The following is a 20,000-nucleotide window of genomic DNA, read 5'->3' as shown; positions in this document are numbered from 1 at the left end:
CGGCGATGTTAACCACCGCATCGGGTTGTGCCGGTTTTAAATGAGTATCGGACACGATGCACACATCAATATCATTGTTCCGCATATCTGCCTCCAAGACTACAGGAGCTCGTACTCTATTTTTGGTCTTCGACAGACTGCATATGTTTACAAACATGCAGTTAGGTACTGCAAAAAGCGAAGGGCTGTTCTTCCTCTTTACTGGCGCTCTGTGTAATGCAGTGAGACATCTCTTAGCGTTTAGTTCTCTAACGGGACAGGACTTCACCGGGCGACGAGATTTCACAACCTCTATGGCTTGACCATCCCTTGCTCTCTCGTTAGGATTCAAAAAGGCGTCTGCTGCTCTGTTTTTAACCCTGCTTCGCCCTCTGTACCTTAAAATTCCCAGCTGTTTCAGAGTATTCAGCACGGAAGCTTGAGGTTTCCACGCGAACCTTCGTAGAGACAATAAATCGTTTCGACTCCGGAACAAGATCGTATCTGCTCCTCCGTTACTACCGTTACTGCTGTCCCTGTGAGCGGTGGTTAAGTCTACTCCATCCACAAGCCGGTTCTCTTGTTGTCCATCTTGGGGTCCGGGATTAGGGTGAATGTCAGGCATAGTAAGCAGCGTACTAAGCAGCACAGAATCTTGAGGTGCCGCTAAATAAACCAAGCCTCTAGAATCCCAGCGAACCACACACCTTTTAAGTCGATGGTTGAGGACAAAACTGTGTGAAATCGCAGGCTTTGCAGTCCAGCAGTTGGAGTAACATGTAAGATTTCCGTTAAGAGCATTGTGTCGATCCTTAAAAGCTAATACATTGATAGAAACGATAAAAAATACAAGAGCTCTCACGAGCGTTGCAGCCATCTTGGCATGCATACATTTTTGACTGTATTTCCGCTGTTTTCTTTTTAGGCATAAGCCTTATGCGATAGATGTGGCCGTGGGAAGTATTGTAAAAACTAAAAGCGAAAACAAATGACTGAGAACTCCAACTTTCAAAGAACGATTGCTTGAGAGGAATTTTTCTCTAGCCCTCCATGGCCACATTTACAAGTTAGTAAATAAATAAATAGCCTAAGAAGTGTTTGAAATTAAAAACCCTCATACCCTTGGATTAGAAGGTTTGCCGGCGATTACTCCAGATAACAACGCGCAGCAATTAGATGGCAAAAAGTACATTTGAGGCTTAAACAGGTCGGAAAAATTAACTAAATGCGTTTTATGCAAGATGGAAAGATTAGTTATAATTTGTGAGCCAAAAGTCCATTAGTGCAACAGACTTAGATGACATTTTGTCAAACCTTTTCCCAATAAAGCCAAGGGAAGTTGTAAGGTCTCAGATCATCTTACAAGGACCACTGTCAAAGGAAGATGCTGTAGCTAATTAGCATTTTAGATTTTTACATTAACGTTTGCTTTTTTACCAAAGCTGAAAGTTGAGTTAAAAAAATCGATTGCAGACATGTCTCGGTAAGAGAAGCCATGCTAATCCATGTACCTTAGCGCCAACCGATTTTCAATTGTATAGGAAAATGAAACACAAATGAAAATGAAAATTTTATTTCCGTTTTTCGTTTTTCTTTGCAGCAAAAAAAACGAAATTGGACTTCCATTTTCGTTTTCCATTTTTTCCCCGCCGGGAAGGAATTCACTTTGTGCTCTCCGTTTTTCTTCTTTGTAACTTTTGATTTAACGGATTTTAATTTTCTTTTTCGTTTTTCGTTTTCGTATGGAATTTTGAAAATGGATTACGATTCATTTCTGGTTTTATTTTTTCGGTTTATGGCATTGAAACTGACAATCTCTGTTTAAGGGGGAATATTTAGGAAACTAAGCGGCGTTAGAAAATGTCTTAGATAAAGACTTTGTCCGCCGATTTCTACAAGTTACAAGGTGCCTTCATTTCGTTCACAGACAAAATATGGAAACTTCAGCTGAAATATTTTTCATACAAGCGTGATAAGAGGAGAGCCTTCTCTTCGACCTTAATTTGCATATCAAAATTCACCAATTTGTACGAAAGAATTCTCAAAATGCAAGAGTTAATCGGGCTAAAAAAGCTTATCAGTGTAAAGTTTATACACCAATGAAGTAACTGACTGCCTCAAACCCGCGGGTATATCTGTAGCTTTCATCCACCAACATCTTAACAATAACGCAAATCCATGTGTAAGTTGCAAAATTCTGAAACTCGACTAAGATCTCCTTTTGACCGTTTAAACTTCATTTGTTTATCTTCTACGTTGAGGATTTTAGGTTTTCTTAACTGAATGGTGTGTTGCTTAATGACTTTTCGCAAAGATGGCGAGAGCAATTGATAAATAAATGCACATGTGGAGTTTCACTACTCTACTTGAGAAAAGTAGAAGATTGCTTCACTCCCTGTTTCCCACACCAAAAATATGTGAAGAAAAATAATCATCTCACTTCGGTGATTGATAAAGTCACGAATGTGCTGCTGAATTTATCTGCCGCGCCGTTAGTTTTAAACTTTGTCTCACGATAAGAATCGGAGAGCTCGACCGAATTTCTCATAATTGGTGGTAAAGAACTCTTAAGCTCTTATTTTATTTGCTTCAAGGAACATCTGGCTGCGAGTTAGTTGCGTAATTCGAATTTTCTTATGCGAGGAGTATGCGACAATTATGTGTTCTGTCCACGATCCAAGCGAAAGTTTTTGCCAGCTTAAGCATTCACAGATAATTCTAATTAGACTTAGCGAAAGCTTTACCTTACGCTGAGATTCGATGAAAACAAGTCAGATCACAGAAGAATAGCTTAACGGCGGTCAAACTTCTTTGCAAGGTTGGAACTGTTGTCTTTTGATTCTACCAGTCTTCACCTGTCACAGTGCAGAGAGTTAAAAATTAGGTTTAAAAAGCGAAAAATGAATTACTAGAGATACCGTAACTAACCTTAATTCCGCAGGAAAATTTCCCCAAAACGGTATTGAAGTTCAAGATTAACTCATCCAAATTGGGATTCTTCTCAGTGCAAAATGCTTTTTTCCCTTTTAAATACCACAGTTTCTGTTCATTTTCTATAAATTTCAGAGTAGGAAAGGCCTTTCCATGCCTATGCCCATTTTTAAGGTAACAGCGGAAGGGCCAGGAGCGTTTGATGTATTTTTAACTTCCTCATAGTGACGTCTGCAAGACACATAATTGCTTGACGAATGCTTAAACAAATGCAATAAAGACTGAAACACCTGTATGTTTGACTATGATTTCAAGAAAAAAATAATTTTTTTATTCTGCCGAATTACATATAAGTTTGGCGTTTTCGAAATACTTCGTTTTTTTCATTGAAAGAAAACCCCAGAAAATTACTCTTTCCTTGCGTAAGCTTGATTGCGGATTCAGTTTTCATCAGCATTTTTATTAATTACATATCTGGCCTATTGTCACGTGTAACTTGTAGCAGGTGGTAAGTTGAAAGGCGAGGTATTAAAAAGAATGAATTGCTTATTATTCGGCATTATTCCCAAAGCTCTTGAGAAAATTATTATTTTGCTAAAAAAACACTGAAGTTGTGAAAATTGGGCTGATCCGACTGATAAATGCAAACTATCATATAAACTGCGGTGTTTAACAAAGATTTCTAACCGAAAAAAGCGGTAACTTCATATGTGTAACTTGGGATTATGTCTGACTTGACTCAGTCAATAAGCATTTTATCATATGACCATGAATAACTTTTGAATATTTCGAAAAGTTTCTTTTTTACTTAAATAGGACGTGATAGGCTGGCGTGGGTTGTGTCCTCGTGTACCGGTACACAAAGGAACGAAACATTAACGAACTGCGTCACAACTCCATGCGTGGATATGAGAACAGTAGGAATTCCCCCGGTACAATCCCCTGGCGCGGGTGGGGATAACCACAAAAAAAGATTCTCCGATAAAAATACTAATGTCGAGACAGGCGTGCGCCGAATACGAGACTTATGTGTGTAGGTTATATCAGTCGTAGGTTGTCTCGTAATTTTGTGAATGTTAAATTTGCTTGCTTGGACACCACACCTCTCAAGCGTGACAATGTAGAGAACAGCCTAAAGATCTTTCTAATCAATCTTTCTTACTAAACGAATTTTGTCTAGGTTTGGGGAGACAAGAGCGGTTTTACAATTGTGTCATTAAGAGTCACGGATAAATTTCTGATTTACATAACTCATTATTTATGAGATAAAATTAGTTCAAGATACAATCTCACTCAATAGAAGCAGTAACATACCGTCCTTTATAGCGTCCTTCGTCATAAAAATGTCCCTAGAGGAAAAAAATTTCATGAGATAAATTTATTCAAGACTCAAGCTCACACCTAGACAAAATAAGTAGAAGCGGCAACATGTCGTCTCAAATATCGTCCTTTGTTATAAAAATGCCCCGGGTAAGGCGGCATGTCAGAATATCAGCAATTTCCTGTGTGCGTTAAAGAATTAATTTTTTTTTTTAATCATGACTGAATTGATTCTAAATTTTTTGGCAGCCGACGATCCTCTCGGGACTCACAAAGGTTTCCTTCGCGTAGCTGTCTAAAATCCATAAACCTAACAACCCAGGTCGACCCATCGTTTCTGCCTGCAGTTGTCCCCCCGGACTTATTTCCAGCTATTTAGATAAAATTATGGCACCTATCGTCAAAACTTTACCGTCTTACATTAAGGACAGCCAACACGCACTTGAAATTTTTGGTGACTTTAGTTTCCTCGGCCAAAGCAGACTTATTATCACTATGGATATAACATCTCTTTATACAGTCATTCCTAATGACGAAGGTCTCCGGGCCCTCAAACATTTTTTTCGATCATCGCACTGTTAAGCCAGCTCTGAAACACTACTCCGTCTAGCCGAACTAGTGCTCACACTCAATCGCTTTTCATTCGGTGGCAACTACTACATTCAAACTAATGGCGTAGCCATGGGTACTAAAACGCATATGGACCCAGCTACGCCAATCTTTTTGTAGATTTTATCGAACATCAATTTTTTAGTCAACACCACGGCCCAAAACCTGAACTCTACGGCCGTTACATTGACGATTGGATCGGCGCTACCTCCTTAACCAAAGTGGAGCTCACTCAATTTATAACCGCCGTCATTTCCTTTCATCTGGCTCTTAAATATACCTGGGAAATTTCCGACACTTCTTTGGCTTTTCTAGACATCAAAATTTCAATCGAAGGCAACGTTTTATGCACTAGTGTTTACTATAAAACCTACAGTTTCATATACATGAATACAGTTGTATTCATCTTCACATCCATCACAAGTCAATAACTCCATACCTTTTTCACAGTTTCTCAGACTTAGTCGTTTATGTAGTGACGAAAAATCAGAGGCAATGTGCCAGTTTTTCGATAAACGTGGCTATCCTGTCTCTGTCGTTCAAGCGGGCCACCACCGTGCCCAACAAATTGATCGACAGTCAGCACTACAAACGGCTGAGAACGATAACACTGACCGCATTCTATTTACTCTTACATTTCACCCTCACAACCACGCAGTTAAATCCATCATTCTTTAAAATTTTAAATTACCCCAAAACGATTCAGAGACTGGCACTATCTTTTCGCAACCCCCACTTGTTTCATTCAAACGTGACCAAAACATAGGCAACTTTTTAGTCAGGAGTTCATTTCAAACCAGTGACCAATCTGGAACTTTCAAATGCGCTCGCTCACGATGCAAAACTTGTTCTTTCATTCATAACGTAGAGAAAATATCGGGACCCAAGAGTTCCATAAAGATCATTGATCACTTTACGTGTACCTCCGCCAATGTTATTCGCTGCATAACTTGCACTTATTGCAATAAGTTATACATCGGCGAAACAGGAAGACGACTAAGTGATCGATTCCGAGAACACCTTCGCGACGTGGAAAGAAATGACAAGGACGCACCCAAACCACTCGCTAGACATTTAATTAATCTTCCTAATCATTCTGAACAGCATATGGCAGTTTGCGGCCTTTCCTTACATCTAGGCAGTTCGGAAAGCCGTAAAACACTAGAACAAAAATTTATCTTCGAGATCGGCACCCTTAAGCGCTTTTCATTCAACTAATTTATTCCTGTTTGCTTGTCACCATATTGCCACCAATGGCGTAGCTCCACTTTCTGTACCCACACACATCCCACAATTCCTCCAATCGCTCCGACGAAGGGCTAACCCTCGAAACGTCAGCTTTTTAACCCTTTACGGTGGCTAATTTACGTTTTCAACTCAGTTGTTAACACTAAATTACCTGCCATATACTCTCCTACCGACGCAGCACCACAGTTTCTTTAAAAACTTACCCCTTTATTCATTTGTCTTAAAAATGGACGCCTTAAGACTAATAAAACATTTTGAGGCTGGTAAAGTGCAACTTAATCTTTTGTTTATGTCAAATTACTTATTATATGTGGAAATTCTCCCTGTAAGTATATTTACCTACTCATAGCCTCACTATCTGATGGATAGGGGCCAAGAGTTTAAAGCCGTTGCCTCTCAACGATTAAAAAAGATGCTTGATGTTCTAATATAACACTTGAAATTTTAACTGCTATTAGGAAATCATGAATAGATTAGTGATAATGATTTTTGAGGAGCCGTTTATTCATTCTAATGATTGTGAGTTTATTCAGGAGGGAGCATATTTGGAATGTTTGGAATGTAGTTTTGCGTCAAACTTTTTAATTCGCCTAGTGCGTCATCATTTCATTACCATGCAACTAATACCTCATTCACAACAAAGCTTAAATATGTTTTAAGGTGTTTTGTTAAACACGGTTTAAATTATTTTCTTCATAGAAGCTTCTTAAACCAACATCTGTCGACTTTAAGTTTAGTTTTTACTTGCCAAAAAAACGGGAAAGTGCACTTGGTCTGCCCATACTTGCCCGCCAATATGGCGGATCGAAAGTGATCTTTTGAATTCAACTCGAGTCCTATCGTAAATGTTTCTAAAAATCTCGTGAAATGCGTGAATTCTCCTTAACATTTATTTAAAAAAACATGGCAAATGTCTGGTTTGAACAATATATGATTCCAACGTTTTAAGGTCGCTTTAGGCCGCCTTGAACAGTGAAAAATTTACCCTAACTTAGTAACCGAATATCTCCAGTGTTACCTCGATCCAGGAGTTATCATTTACTGTGAACAACGTCTGTTCATAGATAAACAAATTTCATAAACATAAAAATGGGGGAGATGAAATGGTTAAGGAAAAAAAGTTATGAACCCATAATGACCTGGCTATGTTTGGGACCTGGTCCTAAAAGCTCTTAAATCAATTTACGATAAGAAGAAAACTGTTAAAGTACATTCATCGTCCGGAAAGTTTCCTAATAGTATGGAAATATCTTTTGATGATGTTCAAGCAAAATTGTTGCAATGGTATGATTTTAGGTAACTAATTGACGTAAGTACTAAAACATGGAACGACCTAAAACCACCTACAACCACCTACAACCACCTACAACCATCTACAACTACCTTCAAAAATAAAGAACTTTACTAGCGGATGTTTTGGCTTACTTTTAATTTGATTACGTAATGGTCCAAGGTAGTGTTTTTCTTCATTAATAATCTCAGGAATGGAAATGTAATTGGAGCAAAACGTGAGTCGCTATTGCGTAAGTGGCACCACTCGTACAACTGCATACTGTATGAATACCAGCACGATGGCCATCGTGCCGAAGGAAGATTCCAAATGTACGCACAGTTCGCTTGAAATATTTCTAAGGATCATTCTTACTCATACTTTTTCTAGACGTGAGCCAAAACGTCTGCTGGTACCCAGGGTAGAAAAAGCCAAGTCAAGTCAGTCTTGACTACGAGTTTGTTATTTTACTTTATTATTTTTTGTAACTTGATAGTTCATTTTGTAAAGTACTTTAGGTCTTTTACCACTGAGGTAATAAAAAATATAATTGGTATGCTCTCGCATTTCATTTCGTGAGATGGTTGATTATGCATGGGACGAGGGAGAGTAAGATTTCAGGGGGAGGTGGAGGTTTCGTTCGATTCTCGTATTTCATGTACGTGACGTGTTGTCGTTTCGCTTTATTAAAAATATTTATGCCTTGCTTTAGGTGGGTTTAGATAGTTTGCAAGTGGCTGTAGATGTTTTTGAGGTGGTTGTAGGTCGTTGTTGAAAAATTTGAGGTGGTTGTTTTAGGTCGTTCCATGTTTTAGTACTTGCCAACTAATTGAATTTAAACAAGCCACGCGCAATTACGCTCAGAGTTTAATTTGCTTACCGTTTTGAGAACAAAGGATTGTGTGAGAGAAACATTCCTATCAACTCTTATATACTATTGATGATAACAGTTGGTCATTTATTTGAATTAAATCGCTGCAAACCTAAGTATGATACAGTACTTACAGGTCGCGTAACCAGTTTCGTAGATGATATGCAAATTCACCATGCTTTCCAACAAGAGTCAATTTACCATTTCCTCAAGTTTGCAGCTTAAAAAAAACCACAACCTTTGGCAAGTCCGTTAGAGTAACTTTCATTTATATCAAAAGTAAGCCTTAAATACCAACGTAATACACTCACACGAAACGGAATGTGGTTTGAGATAGACATCAACTTGAACTCGTGAGAATGCACAAGCAATCATTTATTCTTCAGTCTAAAAGTGTTTTAAAGCTCGGTAAATGAGTAGAAAGTCACGGATTTGAATTTGTTTTGTCGATTTGACAAACTTTTCAAAAGCGATTTGTTTAAAAGATAGTCATTCTGAATATTTTTTCGGATTTGCAAAATATTTTTGGATTGTCCCTTTTCGGCTTCCGTACTCCTCTCATTGCCATCAAAAAATATATGAAATTTGCTTTCTTAGGTCTTGGGTCTTAACTTCTGTTTTCGCTACAACTGACAGCTCAGTGATGAACAAGGATTCTGAATTCGAATTCATAGTTTCGTTTTTCATATAGATTGAGTGTAGAGCTTGTTTAAAGCCATCGAAAGAAGAAAACTATCCTTCACGAACAGCCTCTCAAAGCAAAATAGATCTTAGAGCAAACTCAATTAGCGATTGCGCGCGCATTCCAACGAGGTGACGTTTATTTCGAACTACACTCATGTTTGTGCCCTTAGTGAGGGCGCTTCATGTGTGCATTTTGCGCCCACTGTTGGTGAAAAAAAAAAAAAAAATTGCAAGGAAGTATCCTGAAAGGTTGGATTTCCTTTATACTGATAAGAACATTGAAACATGCGAAAAACGAAACTAAGACCTACTCAAAAACATGATGTAATTTACGTAATAGCTAACGAAGGATATCTAAACCGTTGGCGTGACAAGGATCAACCGCAAATGTAGCTTTTAGGCTCTGATTCTGAGCAAGTCACCAATCACCACCAAATGAATTACTTTGGAATTCACAAGAATCTTTTCTTTTTCGAAATTTTTCGTTCTCAAAACGGTAAGCGAAATCAACCCTTCCGAGCGTTAATACCGGATCGATTGTTTATATTCATTGGGTAACCAAATATTTATCCCATTGCGACAATGTCACCCAGACATATTTGCTTCTTCCCAAAATCAACAGATACTTCTGTAATATTAGGAAAACTTCTGGAATTTGCTTTCATTCTGGACGAAATAAGTACTTGGACTTTATTTCCGACCGGTAAGCTGATTTAGGAGCTGGTCCCAAATATAGCTAACTCATCATAGATTAATAATTTTCCTTTTTTGACCTTTAAATTTCCCCATCCATAAACAAATATTTGTTACTGTTCAAGGCAGCGCAAAACGACCGTCGAACGTTGAGATAACCTGTAATCAAAATCTGTCATCTCCCACATTTTTTCCAGTAAATGTTAAGAAAAAGGGGTAGATCTTTTTATTTATTTCAAGATATTTCAGGAAATCTTTACGACAGGACTGGAGTCGAAGTCATAAGAACAACTTCGATACGCCATGCTGGCGGGCAAGTATGGGCGGACTTGGTCGGCTTTATCGATTTTTTGCCAAGCGAAAACAACTGTAACTTTTTAATACCCATTTCGTGGTTAGGACATAAAAATTAGACTTCATGCCAAATTTCAGCCAAATCAGTAAGGTTAAGTGGACGCGATTTTTGTTAAAAGTTCGAACCTTAGACTATTACTCTTGAAAGCTGACGTTTCGGGCGTTAGCCCTTCGTCAGAGCGATTGGAGGAATTGTGGGTTGTGTGTGTGTTTTTATGCAGAAAATGGAGCTACGCTATTGGTTGGGAATATGGTGAAGAGAAAACAAGAATAAATCTTTACAACATTCAGTCGATCCTGTATTAACCGTATTAAACGGTCACCCTGTATAAAGATGTCGGTTTTAAAAGATCCGAGTCTTTTTTTTTCCCCTTATTTAATGTAATTTGACCTGTGTTAAGCGGTATTGGCCATATCTTTTACTGAGTCCCAACGGCCTGTTTGTATTTAGTTCTCCACCTGTATCCATGGTCCCTTGAAGTGCAACCAGTCAAAAAAAACTAAGAAAAATCTTTCAGGTGAAATTAAGTCCATGTGTAACTCCCGAAGGCAATGTTAGTAGAATTTTTGAGCGAGTTCTTGTAAATTAAGTAGTCAATTATGGCAAAACATGGCGTTTTTAATACTCCTATTCTGTGGAACCCGTATTAAACGGTCACCCTGTATAAAGAGGTCGGTTTTAAAAGATCCGAATCTTTTATTTTCCCTTACTTACGGTAATTTCACCTGTATTAAGCGGTAATGGTCATATCCTTTACTGAGTCTTAACGGCCTGTTTGTATATAGTTCTCCACCCGTAACCAGTCAAATAAAACTAAGAATAGTCTTTCAGGTGAAATTTAGTCCATGTGTATCTCCCTTTACCCTACACTTTGACCTCGTGTTTTAAAATACCGTAATGCCTTGCGGGAGACCGAGGGTTCAAGCCCCAGACCGGAACAACACTTTCAAAATAACTGACGAAAATATGCTACCTTTGCTGTGACATTCGCAAACGATAGACATTCGAGTCTTCTCGGATAATGGCGATAAACCGTCGGCATCGTCTTCATTTTTTCTGCACTGGCTTGCAAGGGACGTTAAATAACTGATAATCCACCTTCTTTTTCGCAAATAGTTGGGAACATAGTCTCTGATGATGCGACTTGGCCTTGTTATTGTTTATACAGACATCCATTTAAACCAGTTGAACCGGGCCACCCCGTATAAATATCGAAAATAGATAATCAAATAACTAAAAATAAATAAATCAGATTTTGAGCGCGAGGTTTCTAACGTGTGATAATTGAAGAGGCCCGAATCAACTATCACGCAGAGATTGCGAGAGGGTATAATATACACGTTTTTGGAAAACTACTTGACCATCTTTCGAAATTTAATAACAAGACAGGTTCAAGTTTTAATTTTCGTTTGTTTACAACTGTACACTGTTTGGCCATTCTCTTTAATCACTATCCGGCTGTTACGGAATAGATTAGCGCAGCCAATCAAATTGCAGCGTTTGTGATAGAACGCGAATATCTTATTAAGGCTACCTTCCTAGTATGTAATTGGTATTATTCTAAAATGCTTTATAGGGACCCGTTTAAAAAACAGTTTACGAAACTGACAACGGATAAGTAACATCTCTTTAAACTGAAACAGTCACTGATACCAAACTACGGTGAAATTGTTAAGGCACGCATCGTTAAAAAATGACTAGGATTCACTATTTAATGCAGAAGAGTTACAACATTCCGTCATGGGTGTACAAGCGCAATAAACAATTATTCGATTAAATAAGTTTCTCTTTTTCTTTTTCGTTTCGTTTTATTTTTGTTTTGTTTTTAAATGAAAATGCACCGCAAACATTATTTTTTATCTATAAAGGCATCATAGATCGAAGAATCGCATTTAATATCATTATTGATTAGTTATAAATCTTTACTTAATAATTTACACCTTTGTGAAAAAAAAATTACATATTTGCCGTTTGCACCTTCTGCTTGAAAAGTGTAACGTGCCATATACTAGTCCTAACGTTCTGATATGATTCACTTTTCGCTGTACAGCAAGTTTGATATTTTGCCCACGAGGCAGGTATCATTGGCTAGATAAAATATCATTTTATCATTGGCTAGATAAAAGTCGTTACCTTTGAAATCCATTTGTACACCAGTCCCACACACAGCCCTTGAAGATGCCTCAAAGCTCCAAACGACAGAAACTTAACAGCAGCGAAAGGTCTTCAGGAGAGCATTCTTAAATTCTGGAATTCTGAACGCATAAATTATTGCGTTTACGAGAGAATTGCTAAATTGTAAAAACTTGATTATAAATCTTGTCATGAACCAAACGTTAAGGGAAATAACTATGTGGACGTCCAATTCAAACAAGAAATTTACAATTTGAAATGGAAGCCAAGTAAAAAGAGAAGCTCCTGTTATCAACAATAATGTTTTTGCCAACTTGACTTCTATATTTACATGATTATTGTTCTCGAAGGGAGATTATTGCTTTCTCCAAATAACAAAGTTTGCTACACAAATGACCAAAAGAGGGGTCCCTAGATAAAAAGTCAATAGGTAACGATAGATCTGCTGCTCTGTGATAAAAAAGAATCGAGCCACCACCAAAAATGTGAGTATTCCCGCAGCGATCCACGGTATGGTGATGGCACACACATGAAAACGAAAGCTTGCAGTCCTGTAACGAAGAGGCCAACCGATGGCGTACATTCTCTCCAAGGAAATCGCGGCAATCGTATAAATGGACGCTATACCCGTAAGAACGTCAGTCCCAGTGTAAATAACAAGCCAATGATTTGTTACCTTTGCAGTTATATAAAGTGGGACAGTGATAACTCCCACCAGTAAATCAGCAACAGCCAAGCTGATGAGAAGATAATAAGCGCGTTTACGACGTCTCTGTTTGAAGAATATCCAGATGGTGAGGGTATTTCCAATAACGATCAATGTCGCTAGTATTCCAAAAGACGTGGTAAGGACGATGTTCCAGGAGTAAAAATCCATGATTCAGGACACTGCCTCTCTTGTCACCTACATGCCATGGCCATAAGGAAATAAAACATCATTTCATGGATGTTTTGTTATATCATTATCTGTTGCTGTCAAGTGGACATTGGTTTTGTTTTGCGAGCCCGCCTATCATTACTTTAAGATACTGCACTTTTTGTTAGGCGCTTATTTTACGAATCGTATTGTAGCCATTGTCTCAAGGGCAAAGATGTCAGTTAAACTATTAAACATGGCACGGGTGAATAAATTATGTGGAAATTTCAGAATTTGCTCTCGTCTAGACTGAATGCAAGACATGAACCTATCTATTGTTGGCGTTCCATTAAAGAAAGAGTCGACAAAAGACAAAGGCATCTGAAGTCTTTTTAATTGATCGTGAGGAAATGAAGCCTTTCCACAATGTCTGTTGGGCAACACGATTCCTCTTAATTAATCTCCCACAGATATAAGCTATCCATATACTCAGTACATATAATGAGTATTTTGTTCATGTAGGCGCAAGCAACTACTTTCTATTTATTAAAATTAGAAACGGTATTATTAATGACAAGCTAACGTTTGAAGATAAACGTAAGCCGACAAACCTGTTTTCTCTATTTCTTTGTTACTGTTTTGCTATTTTGTGATTACAATCATAATCATTGTTTTCTTCATCATTGTTAATATTATCATTATTATTATTATTGTCGTTAACACCAGTCTGCCGAAATGTTCCATATTTACTCCTCATGAAGCTTGGATCAAACATATCAGCTGAAGGCGCCAATTCATATTACTTTTATATTTTTTCCGTATCCTCATATTTTTCCTGTTACAGAGGACGTTAATTTGTATAAATAATTTAAGTTTAAAATTTACTATCATTTGTAAGGTTTCCTTCAAACTTATGTCGCCTAATAAATTATTTTAGTAATTGAAAGTTTCGCTTGAATTGAAATCGATCGAAAACTTAGGCTGTCCATGCAAGCCTTCTGACTAAATTTTGAAAATTCTTCTTTCTCTCAACAAATCTTTAAAAAAGCATATGGGCTTAAAGAAGGTGTATTTTGACAACGTCTGAATAAAGTTGACTGAGGAAAAATAACGTGATGGATAATCCACAAACGGTCATCATTTATTGCCTTCCGGTTGGGGCATCATTAAGGGAATTTGAAGTATTAAGATATGTCATTCTGTTTCTGAAACTCGTTTGCGTTTCAGTCTACCCCGACGTCAGTGTGAATAGATAGAAACATGGATAAATGAAGGCTTTCTTAATCAGTTTGAAGTTAAAAGCAATCTTTTTAATGAATAATCGTCGTATTCTCCCATACTTAAAACTGTTTTCATGGAGGCTCTATGTAACTTCCAGCGTTCATACTTAGGATCAAACGAGGTGTTTCTAAAGCCGGTCAAACATCAGCTTTTCCCCGCCGTCGCAGCACCACAGTTTCTTTAGAAACTTAGGCTCCTCTATAGTTTGCTTTATGCTTGTCTTTTCCAATACGTACAAACTCGACTCTTTTTTTGTTCTTATCTTAGATAAAAAAAGGTGACACTGAGCTGTGGGTGAGGGGGAAAGCTGTTTGCAATAGTTCTGAAAGACACAACTACTAGTGGATTATTGTTTTTTCCTAAAGCCTGAATACATTCATTCATCCAACATTTTTTGTTTCAAAATTTCCCAGACCGTTGTGTTATCAGGCTTTCTAAATAAACGAGACTGGTCAAAAACCTATCGTTTATTGCATCGGTAACCCATAGAAAATTGAAACATAATATGTTTTTTTTTAAAGTTTATTTATAAAAGCAATAAACCGCACTTTCTGTCGGTTTATCAGCATAATGGCCCACTCGCAACGTTGGGGAAACATTCGAAAATTTGTCAATCACAAGTAGGAGGCGAGTGATTCGCAAACTTTTCCAGTAACACAGTTCTCCGAAAATCTGGAGTTGGTAATTATTTTAGTAAAACGATAGAAAGTGTGGTGTGTTGCTTACTGACTTTCCGCAAAGATGGCGAGAGCAACTGATAAATAAATGTATACGTGGAGTTTCACCACTCTACTTGAGAAAGATAGATTACTTCACTCCCTGTTTCCCACACTAAAACTGTTTGAAGAAAAATAATCGTCTCACTTCGGTGATTGATAAAGTCACGAATGTGCTGCTGAATTTATCTGCGGCGCCGTTAGTTTTAAACTTTGTCTCACGATAAGAATCAGAGAGCTCGACCAAATTTCTCAAAATTGATAATAAAGAACTCTAAAGCTCTCATTTTATTTGCTTCAAGGAACAGCTGGCTGCGAGTTAGTTGCGCATTTCGAATTTTCTTATGCGAGGAGTTTGTGACAATTATGTGTACTATGCGATCTAAGCGAAAGTTTTTGCCAGTTTCAGCATTCACAGATAATTACTATCTAGAGATACTATCTGTAACTAACCTTAATTCCGCAGGAAAATTTCCCCAAAACGGTATTGAAGTGGCTAATTAATACTTTTTCTTATTTTCCATAAATTTCAGAGTAGGAAAGGTCTTTCCATGCCTATGCCCATTTTTAAGGTAACAGCGGAAGGGCCAGGAGCGTTTGATGTATTTTTAACTTCCTCATAGTGACGTCTGCAAGACACACAATTGCTTGACGAAAGCCTAAACAAATGCAATAAAGACTGAAACACCTGTATGTTTGACTACGATTTCAAGAAAATAATATTTTTTTTATTCTGCCGAATTACATATAAGTTTGCCGTTTTCGAAACACTTCGTCTTTTTCATTGAAAGATAACCCCAGAAAATTACTCTTTACTTGCGTAAGCTTGATTGCAAATTTTCATCAGTATTTTTATTAGTTACATATCTGGCCTATTGTCACGTGTAACTTGTAGCAGGTGGTAAGTTGAAAGGCGAGGTATTAAAAACGAATGAATTGTTTATTATTCGGCATTATTCCCAAAGCTCTTGAGAAAACTATTATTTTGCTAGAAAAACACTGAAGTTGTCAAAATTCAGCTGGTCCGACTGATAAATGCAAACTATCATATAAACTGCGGTGTTTAACAAAGATTTCTAACCGGAAAAAGCGGTAACTTCATATGTGTAACTTGGGATTATGTCTGACTTGACTCAGTCAATAAGCATTTTATCATATGACCATGAATAACTTTTGAATATTTCGAAAAGCTTGTTTTTTACTTAAATAGGACGCAATAGGCTGGCGTGGGTTGTGTCCTCGTGTACCGGTACACAAAGGAACGAAACATTAACGAACTGCGTCACAACTCCATGCGTGGATATGAAAACAATAGGAATTCCCCCGGGACAGCCCCCTGGCATGGCTGGGGATAACCACAAAAAAAGATTCTCCGATAAAAATTCTTCCTTTCCTTTTTCGAGTCAGAGCAGGAAATTCCGATTCATCGAAGAGCGTGGCTTATTTTCTCATTTCTGCTCGCTACTGTAGTTCAGTTTATGTTCTTTTTCCGCTTGTCTTTCTCGAACACGTGAAGTGAAACAAGTTTCCTTTATCCCCGGCTATTGTAACATAGCTGTCAAGGAGTGGCATACTTGTGAAAATGTCATGCACTTGTCAAATTACGAATGCTAATGTCGAGACAGGCGTGCGCCGAATACAAGACTTGTGTGTGTAGGTTATATCAGTCGTAGGTTGTCTCGTAATTTTGTAATTATTAAATTTGCTTGCTTGGACACCACACCTCTCAAGCCTGACAATGTAGAGAACAGCCTAAAGATCTTTGTAATCAATCTTCCTTTCTAAACGAATTTTGTCCAGGTTTGGGGAGACAAGAGCGGTTTTAGAATTGTGTCATTAAGCGTCACGGATAAATTTCTGATTTACATAATTTCTTTTTCATGAGATAAAATTAGTTCAAGACACAATCTCACTCAATAGAAGCAGTAACATACCGTCCTTTATAGCGTCCTTCGTCATAAAAATGTCCCTAGAGGAAGAAAATTTCATGAGATAAATTTATTCAAGACTCAAGCTCACACCTAAGCGGCAACATGCCGTCTCAAATATCGTCCTTTGTTATAAAAATGTCCCAGGTAAGGCGGCATGTCAAAATATCAGCAATTTCCTGTGTGCGTTAAAAAATTAATTGTTTTTTTCTTAATCATGACTGAATTGATTCGAAATTTTCTGGCAGCCGACGATCCTCTCGGGACTCACAAAGGTTTCCCTCGCGTAGCTGTCTAAAATCCACCCAACAGCCCAGGTCGACCCATCGTTTCTGCCTGCAGTTGTCCCCCAGCTATTTAGATAAAATTATGGCACCTATCGTCAAAACTTTACCGTCTTACATTAAGGACAGCCAACACGCACTTGAAATTTTTGGTGACTTTAGTTTCCTTGGCCAAAGCAAACATATTTTCACTATGGATATAACATCTCTTTATACTGTCATTCCTAATGACGAAGGTCTCCGGGCCCTCAAACATTTTTTCGATCATCGCACTGTTAAGCCAGCTCTGAAACACTACTCCGTCTTGCCGAACTACTAGTGCTCACACTCAATCGCTTTTCATTCGGTGGCAACTACTACATACAGACTAATGGCGTAGCCATGGGTACTAAAATGGGACCCAGCTACGCCAATCTTTTTGTAGGTTTTATCGAACATCAAATGTAGTCAACACCACGGCCCAAAACCTGAACTCTACGGCCGTTACATTGACGATTGGATCGGTGCTACCTCCTTTACCAAAGAGGAGCTCACTCAATTTATAACCGCCGTCATTTCCTTTCATCCGGCTCTTAAATACACCTGGGAAATTTCCGACACTTCTTTGGCTTTTCTACACATCAAAATTTCAATCGAAGGCAACGTTCTATGCACTAGTGTTTACTACAAACCTACAGTTTCATATAAACGAAGAAGTCTGAGAAACTGTGAAAAAGGTATGGAGTTCTTGCCGTGTGATGGATGTGAAGATGAACACATGAATTCAGTTGTATTCATCTTCACATCCATCACAAGTCAATAACTCCATACCTTTTTCACAGTTTCTCAGACTTCGTCGTTTATGTAATGACGACTCTGATTTTTCCGAAGAATCAGAGGCAATGTGCCAGTTTTTCGATAAACGTGGCTATCCTGTCTCTGTCGTTCAAGCGGGCCACCACCGTGCCCAACAAATTGATCGACAGTCAGCACTTCAAACGGCTGAGAAGGATAACACTGACCGCATTCCATTAACTCTTACATTTCACCCTCACAACCACGCAGTTAAATCCATCATTCTTTAAAATTTTAAATTACCCCAAAACGATTCAGAGACTGGCACTATCTTTTCGCAACCCCACTTGTTTCATTCAAACGTGACCAAAACATAGGCAGCTTTTTAGTCAGGAGTTCATTTCAAACCAGTGACCAATCTGGAACTTTCAAATGCGCTCGCTCACGATGTAAAACTTGTTCTTTCATTCATAACTTAGATAGAATATCTTAACTAGTCTTTCCGGATCATGTGTACTATAGGTGGCCTCGGTCGACAATCGACCGACTATCGGTCGACAGTGGACTGATATATCGGCCGACAGTGGACCGATAAATGTGCACATATCGGCTGATGCATCGGCCGACAGTCGGTCGATAAATGTCTACATATCAGGTGATGCATTGGTCGACTATCGGTCTATATATCGGTCGACTATCGGTCGACTATCGGTCGACTATCGGTCGACTATCGGTCGACTATCGGTCGACTATCGGTCGACTATCGGCCGACTATCGGTCGACTATCGGTCGACTATCGGTCGACTATCGGTCTATATATCGGTCGACTATCGGTCGACTATCGGTCGACTGTCGGTCGACTATTGGTCGACTGTCGACCGATAGTCGGTCGATTGCCGACCGATAGTCGACCGTTATATCGGTCGATTCTCGGCCTATATGTCGACCGAGGCCACCTATAGTACACATGATCCGTGTGTCCTAGATTTCAGTCATCACCATAATGTATTACATTTGGTTGCATTGTGAAAGAGCTCGAATGAGAAATAGATCGACACCTTGAGCTTGAAACTTGAATGTGCTCAACCGTCATTAACTATGTACATCAAGCACTAACACAGCATATAAGAGAACGATGGGACATTTATAGTACTGAATCTCTTTCCCCCACTTACTTTGATTTTTTTATTATTCAAATCGAGACGTAGATTGTACACTATTTCAAATGAGCTAAAATTGATCAATTAGTTTATATAACAGTCTGGTTATATGCACATCTGGTGTATGACTTGGTAGAAACAATGTGATTGAATGGTGCTTTTGGCACGTTCTTAGTGGAAATTCAAGGGTGATTTGTACTATCCAGCTCTTAGGTGTCGAAAGGAAACGCGATGACTTCCACTTGGATACCGATACATACATACATAAATATTTACATACATATACTTCATTTATGCTCGAAATTCACAGTGTAGCTGTAGAGCTAATATCTTCGAGAAAATAAGCTAAAATGAAATAAACATATGCTACATTACAATGCCAATATTATTTATATAACTATAACTATATACAACATTATGCATGCAGAGGGAAATATAACTTATAACCGATGAGGAAACTATTTGATAAACGATAAGAAGGACGCAAATAATGCCAAAATAGCTGTTAACCTCGGTTTACATCTTAAATTAATTCAAATAATCTCTCCGACAGGATGTTCAAAAGAGAAAAGTCAGAGTACAACATAACTCTTTTTTTTTGGTTGTCAGGTATAACAAATTATGCAAGTTGCTTTTAGCAAAGAACGCATGAAATATTCTACTTCGTTCTATCGTTTTCATCCCTTGACTTATCATTAAAAATTATGAGCGGTTTTTTGAGCCCGAATTACCATGGTACGATGTTTTCCGGTTTGATGGCCGAATTAGATAGACATTTATGTCTGATGATATTGCCGCTTTTACTTCATTTTGAGGGGTAAATATCAAGACTATTTATCTCAGCTGATGTGAAACTGTCTGATATGGCCCTCGATGCTTTCGTTCTCGGTAAGTATACATATTTGTTT

At 38.1% G+C, this 20,000-nt stretch overlaps 1 protein-coding gene and 1 pseudogene across 1 annotated transcript in view; one reads left to right on the top strand and one right to left on the bottom strand.

The window, feature by feature from the left end:
- Positions 1-20,000, top strand: part of LOC113680733 (EGF and laminin G domain-containing protein) — a 438,917-nt gene that overhangs the window by 304,596 nt on the left and 114,321 nt on the right. The window lies entirely within an intron of this gene.
- LOC113664389 (adenosine receptor A3-like) lies at positions 11,435-12,991 on the bottom strand (annotated as a pseudogene).

Source organism: Pocillopora damicornis, chromosome 3 (genome assembly GCF_964200805.1).
Source record: "Pocillopora damicornis chromosome 3, jaPocDami1.2, whole genome shotgun sequence".
Lineage (NCBI taxonomy): Eukaryota > Metazoa > Cnidaria > Anthozoa > Scleractinia > Pocilloporidae > Pocillopora > Pocillopora damicornis.
Note: the sequence above shows the minus strand (reverse complement) of the source record. Positions and strands in the feature narration are given on the sequence as shown.